At 36.5% G+C, this 6,412-nt stretch overlaps 1 long non-coding RNA gene across 1 annotated transcript; it reads right to left on the minus strand.

The window, feature by feature from the left end:
• Positions 1 to 2,143: 2,143 nt before the first annotated feature.
• Positions 2,144 to 5,172, minus strand: LOC131540647 (uncharacterized). The gene is made up of 3 exons (XR_009271327.1): positions 5,104 to 5,172; positions 3,405 to 3,460; positions 2,144 to 2,219 (listed from the first exon to the last, which is right to left on the minus strand). It is a non-coding gene; the product is annotated as an uncharacterized LOC131540647 (long non-coding RNA).
• Positions 5,173 to 6,412: the final 1,240 nt, after the last annotated feature.

Consider the following 6,412-nt stretch of genomic DNA (forward strand, 5'->3'; position numbering starts at 1 on the left):
AAATCAGTTATAAAATCTTAAATGACCGTAAAGAGTTGGGAGAAAATTGGATGTGTGTCACATCCGCGTCATGTGCATCAGGTTTTATTAAAGAAACAGCGCTGCTTTTAAAGTGAAACCTGCTGCAGTCTGTGATTGATGTGAATCAAAGAACTAAAGAAAATCACTTGACTGCTCTGCTTGCGGATTAACTTTTGTAGCTTGAATAATCAATATAGCTTATGCATACAATTTATAGTTTATGTGAAGATTGTTTTAAGTTCACTTATAAAAAGTTGTTATATTTTTCAAAGCCTATTAAATGTTAAAAAATAATCATAACATTTCAATTATACTGTAATATTAAATGGCTATAAATAATGGCTAAAATTAAAAGGGAAAAAATGGATTTAATAGAGATAACAGTAACATTATTTGTATCAATGATACTTCTCCATTAACAATAGGCTAGTAAAAAGATGCCATTAAACACAATTTAAAATATACCATCTTTGTTGTTTCTATATTAATTTGGAAGTTCAACACAATTATATGACTAGTCACATTTAGTCACATTTTTAAAATTAATTACAGAAATGCGTGATTATTTTTTTTTATTGAATGGCAGACAGCACTAATGTTAACCTTTTATAGATGCTACTGTTGGTAATATTAGTTAATTTTACTGCTGAATATGCATTTAAATTTAATTTCCAATTTTATAGGCCCCCCAGAAAAAGATCGCGACGGCCCCCCACCCCCTTCAAATGTTAAATTCGATAATCCGGCCCTCAAATGAAGTTAATTGAATAGCCCTGGTTTAGGGCATAGTATAAATAGGAGAATTGGGACGCACCATACATATCAACAGCATTCGATCATTTTAAACAAATCCCAGTTACAGCTGTCAAATAAACCTAAACAAAATCATTTCCCGGTGTATACCTAACGTCCATCAATACTCCGATTTTAATGCGATTAAAACAATACTCCAATTAAGAGTCTATCATGTATAAACAGATATATTTGATTACCTTAATCCAGCTAAAGTAATAATCGAAGTAAACACAAATCGAATTAAGACATGTGGAGTATTGCCCTTTTAGTCGCATTATTGAAGTGCAGTACAGACATGTAAACACCTTAATCAAACTATTACCGTAGTGTTGGACTTTTCGCCGCATTTTGCTACAGGACACACACACGGCAGTCGTAAACCGTTTGATGGCAAATAAAAGAGCTTCAACACTGCCGTCGTCTGTGCACGTACATATGATTAACTGCACTTGAAGCTTTCATAAAATTAAAAATGAAACACCCAAAACTGTATATGGCATCATCACGAAGACGAACTATACCCACATAGCAAGCACACTCGGGCCGATTCTGGCTGAAATGCAGCACTGTCGGCTCAGTCACGACGTCGGTGAGAAGATAATGGGCCAGAGCCGCGCCAACTCTACAAAACACTTCTGGCTGACAGACTGCTTTTTCTCTCTGGGCCGATCTCGGCTGAAAGCTGTTGTACGTGCGGCAAGTCCGCACTCGGTGTAGTTGTGTGTCTCCTTCGGCCGGAGTTGGTTTTGTCTCCGGCGGCCGCTGCTAGAATGAAGATCAGCCGCTGAGAGAAAGATTTGGCGGTTAATCCTGAGGAGATTTCGGCGGGCACAGTTCTCAAGAGGAATTATCTTCAGCTGCAAACTGATGAGCTGTATCCAGTGCACGATTATGTTCCCAGTGGGCATTTGATGTCAATTTAACATCAATATGACATCAAACATTGATGTCAAAATTACGTCACGAAATAGGTCAAAAATGAAAGTCATTTTGACGTCAAAGTGTCGATGTCAATTTGATGTTAAGATTTTGACCTCTGCTGATGTCATTTTGATGTTATTTTGATGTCATGCTTTGTTGGCATTTGATGTCAATTCTACATCTATTTGATGTCAGGATGTCATGATGTTGATGTCATTTTAATGCTATTTTGATATCATTCAATATCAAGCTTCGATATCAATTCAACATAAATGTGACATCAAACATTTTTTGACATATTTTTGACATCACAAATTTATTTACATATTTTGATATTTCAATGTCAAGCATTACTCAATTTCAACCTAAATGTACAATGACTGACAACATACACATACTTTGAGATCTGATATGTTTTTATTTTATTTTTTTGTAATATAGTGGGGCCGCTATGGATTCACACTTCCAGAGCTCTCAAGTGCCTGTAAAAGAGAACAAGAAAGCAAACATTAAAATGGGCCCCGTCCATTAACATATCTAATGCTTAGTACCCATCAGTAGTAGGCTACTCTTTATTATTATATTATATTATTATTAATAGTATATAGACAACTAAAAGATAACCCACATTATAGTCTAATCACATGCAGTAGTCAGAGGTGCAGATGTGTACTAATATATGATAATGGATCAAACCTTTTGTTAATATCTGTTAATAGTGTCACATGTCAGGATCTCATTTCACTGCTAGTAATCAGTCCACATTTTGTACTGAATTGTAGAATGTGAACATTCATTCAAAGCCAGAGAGCAGCGTTTTCAAAACATCATATTCTCTTGGCTCTTCCCTATGTAAGGCTAGTGGTGTCTCATTTCCATGGTGAATATTTTTAACCCCATGTCTTGCCACTCTGTTTAGAATGACATGGTGTAGGCGTAAAACGAAGGGGAAGGGTAAAAACAGAGAAATGGGTCTCGGACATAAATATCGTCATGCCTGTCGGACGCAGGCCGGGCTCGGACAGAAAAATTCGTCCCGATCCGCACTCTATGCTCACTGACCAATGGACAACAACAATCAATGAAGACATAACGTTACAACCGTTTGTTGACTTAGGTTGCTTAAGCTGTTATTTCACACCTTGAATACGCGACTATATTACATATAGTAATTAATTAATAATTGATGTATATATCTATGTGACGAATCGACGCGCATATTTTGCGTCGACGTCAGCGTTGTCCCAGCCCTAATTTTGCTATAACGCAAAAATATAGCCTATATATAAAAAGTATTTCACATGTACACACACCAAGCATGCATTTGAAAATATCATTGGATAACACTACGACCAATGTTTACTGGCTGATTCCGGACTTCGACGTTGCAGTGTTGTCGTCATCTGTTAAGCACGCTTCTGGCCCGCCTATATCAAATACACCGATGTGATTGGAGCAGCTCGGATCCACGGGCATGGGTAATGAGCATCATTACTGATTGCCAGAGTGACTCGCTGAGCAAATTCACATTGTATGGGTAAAGTTATGTAGCATCGGTATAAAACCTCTAAAAACAATCACAAATAGGGCAGTTCATCAATTGTGGTTTGGAATTAGACCTACTGCAACTGGATTGATAAAAAGTCATGTAGTTGCAAACATCTCACCTGGCTACTTGTATTTGGGAAGAGCAAAATCTGTGACAGCTTCCGGTGCTTGTATGCTGAAAAAAATTGAAAATATTTCACATGCTTAGGAAATCATTTTACATTCAATCATTGTTAATTTGTTAACTCCTTATTAAAATAAATACTTCTTACAAAATTGTACAGTTCAAGTATTATTAGTCATAATATGGATATTTTATTACCACTACAAGAACATACATTTGATCGGGTGTATTTTCGTGGGCTCAGGATTGAAGGGGAGCGTGTTCCCGTGTCACTAAAGTGAACCACCAATGGTCGCACACGCACACACACACACAGTCACACACACGTCAAATTTGACCGCGAACAGTAAATTAAGGGGGGTAGCAACAAACAGTGTTTAAGGTTAAGGTGAGACACTACAGGTGAATAAAAATTTTTAACTAGCAGATATCACCATGAAATTTTCCCAGTTGATTACCTACATTAAGATGAGAAAAAAATGTATTACAAATTTTCTGTAATTTAATGTTTAAATAAGCAAATTAGGCAATATCTAATTAAATATGCACTAATTTGCATACATTTAAAAAAACGAGTATTGGATAAAGCCAGGTTAAAAAAAAATTCTATTGTGTTCACATATTATAATGGAAAAAAATGAGAGGGATTTATGGATATCTACTTTTGTTATCCTGTAAATCAGAATATTGTCAATAGCCTTAAAAATGATTTCCGCCATGTTTTTTGGAATAAAATGTTATATAAATCAGGCTAGAATAATATATTTACAAATCCTCTGTAAATGTCTTCATAATATAATATTATGAAGACATTTACAGAGGATTTGTAAATATCCCTCTGTAGACTGGAAAGTTTGGTGTATATAGGTACTACTGAAGTGGAGATTTCGGACTTTGAGTATGAGAGAAAAGTCATTTAGAGAAAATGGGCTTTAATATTTATCATCAGCCAATTAGATTGCGCATTCAGCCCTTTTACTTTCACGATTGGTTGTTGATAAAAAAGGAAATGACCATATTTGGAACCGACAGCATTGCGGTGCGGTGCATGTGATGACGGTGCAGGCAGCGATCGCGGAGCAGTTAGAACGTGTATTTCGGACTTTTTTTCACCACAAGTCTGAAAGAAGACATGTTATTGAAGACAAATATCCAAAAATAAAAAAATTGACCATTAAAAAAAACCCGATGTTTTTGCCTGCCGTGTCTCGGTTTGGTCATGCGGTCGTCAGTCCATGTGCTGTTCATGAGCAAAAATATCCGTTCAACGGGAGCATTTGTGCCCAATAGAGACATGGCAAACTGACAAAGGAGACCTATGTGTAGCTACTTTTTTGAACGTAATCTCCCTGCTTTTGAAATGCGCGTTGGCTGCACAGAATCAGAATCAGAATGCAGAAGCAGACCGCTACGTGACGCGCGCGCACACACACACACACACACACACACACACACACATTGTTAAAATCATACGATGGCAGATATAAAGGATCATACCGATTCCATCATACCGGAGTGTAAACGTTACACTAACATCAGGTTAAGTTAGCTAGCGTTAGCACGCTCAGGTAAAAGGATGGCTGTGAAATTATTCGACATAATTCGGAAAATTACACCCATTAAAATTAAGTAGCCTGTGTATAAGATGGTGTATTGACATAAAAACAACAATAGCATGCTAGCTGGTTACTTACCAGGATTTGGAAATGAATAATTTTGTAATTGCAAATCTCTGGCAGTTGGGCTGTGTGGCAGTTAGGCAGTGAGACGACAGTGAGTGAGAGCGAGCGGTTATGCAGATCTGCAACTTTCCCGCGTGACATGGCCAGGATGTGACGTCTTTTTGTAGTCAATTTGTAGTCCATGATGATTATTTAAAAAATCAGCTTCAATATCAGATTAAATTTACCTTTTATAGTATATGCAATTATAGTGTCTGCTGTCATTTTAAACGTGAACTAAATGTAAACATGCTAGGATTTAAATAAATAAAAACACACATGCAAAATACATAGATCTAGGCCTACAACTTTCAAGATGTTGAAAATGAGTCGCATTGATTTACAATGAGTAATAAATATACTTTTTCAGACATTGTTTTGACATAAATTTGACGTCTTATTTCCTGACATCAAATCAACATCGATTTAATGTCAATGATATTGACCTGAGATATAGGGACCAGAAAAAACATGTCAGATTGATACCTTTGTTGGGCCTCTTTACAACCACAAGAAAATTATTACAAAATATAATGAAAATATGCATATTCATGCATGTCATACATGGTGGTCAAAATCTTGACTATTTGTTGATGTCAAATTGACGTCAAGGTGCCCGCTGGGTTAGGTAATTAAATTTTAATGAGTTAAATTCTATTTTGTTTGCTAGAATTCATTCGATTCGTCTTTTTCAACGAGCGATTGCTATTGAATCATAGGAGTCGGACTGCGCTGGTGGCGCCACAAACATCATACGAGTGACTCTCTGATTCGATTCACTTAACCATTCAAATGAGTCATTTGTTTGTGAATCAAACTGAGCACGCTGTTGTAGCATTACACCTGCTAAGACAATCCAATATGTGCAATCTGAATTTAATAATAATATTTATTTTGTGGTAACACTGCCGTGTGGGAAGCTCTGACAGAGAAAAACACTATAGACACGTAAGAGAGCGCTGTAAAATGTAAGTGCATCATCTTTTGTTCTTCAATAGAGGCCTAATCTGTCTGCTGCACTTGAGCAGGTTCAGTTTGTAGAGTGAATGAAAACTTTTGAAGCATAGATATGCCGTGTGATGTGATTAAAATCATACTTAGTTTACTGTGGTGGGGATTATTCCCTGATAGCACACGTACATCTCGGAGACGTCTATTTGATGTCTGCATTTACATCTGCAAGACGTATTTTTTAGGGTGTTTGCTCATCTGCAATACGTCTATAGGACGTCTCCTTTTAGATGTCAAATAGACGTCTATTAGATGTCTTTAAGATGTTTAT

Source organism: Onychostoma macrolepis, chromosome 01 (genome assembly GCF_012432095.1).
Source record: "Onychostoma macrolepis isolate SWU-2019 chromosome 01, ASM1243209v1, whole genome shotgun sequence".
NCBI classification, from domain to species: domain Eukaryota; kingdom Metazoa; phylum Chordata; class Actinopteri; order Cypriniformes; family Cyprinidae; genus Onychostoma; species Onychostoma macrolepis.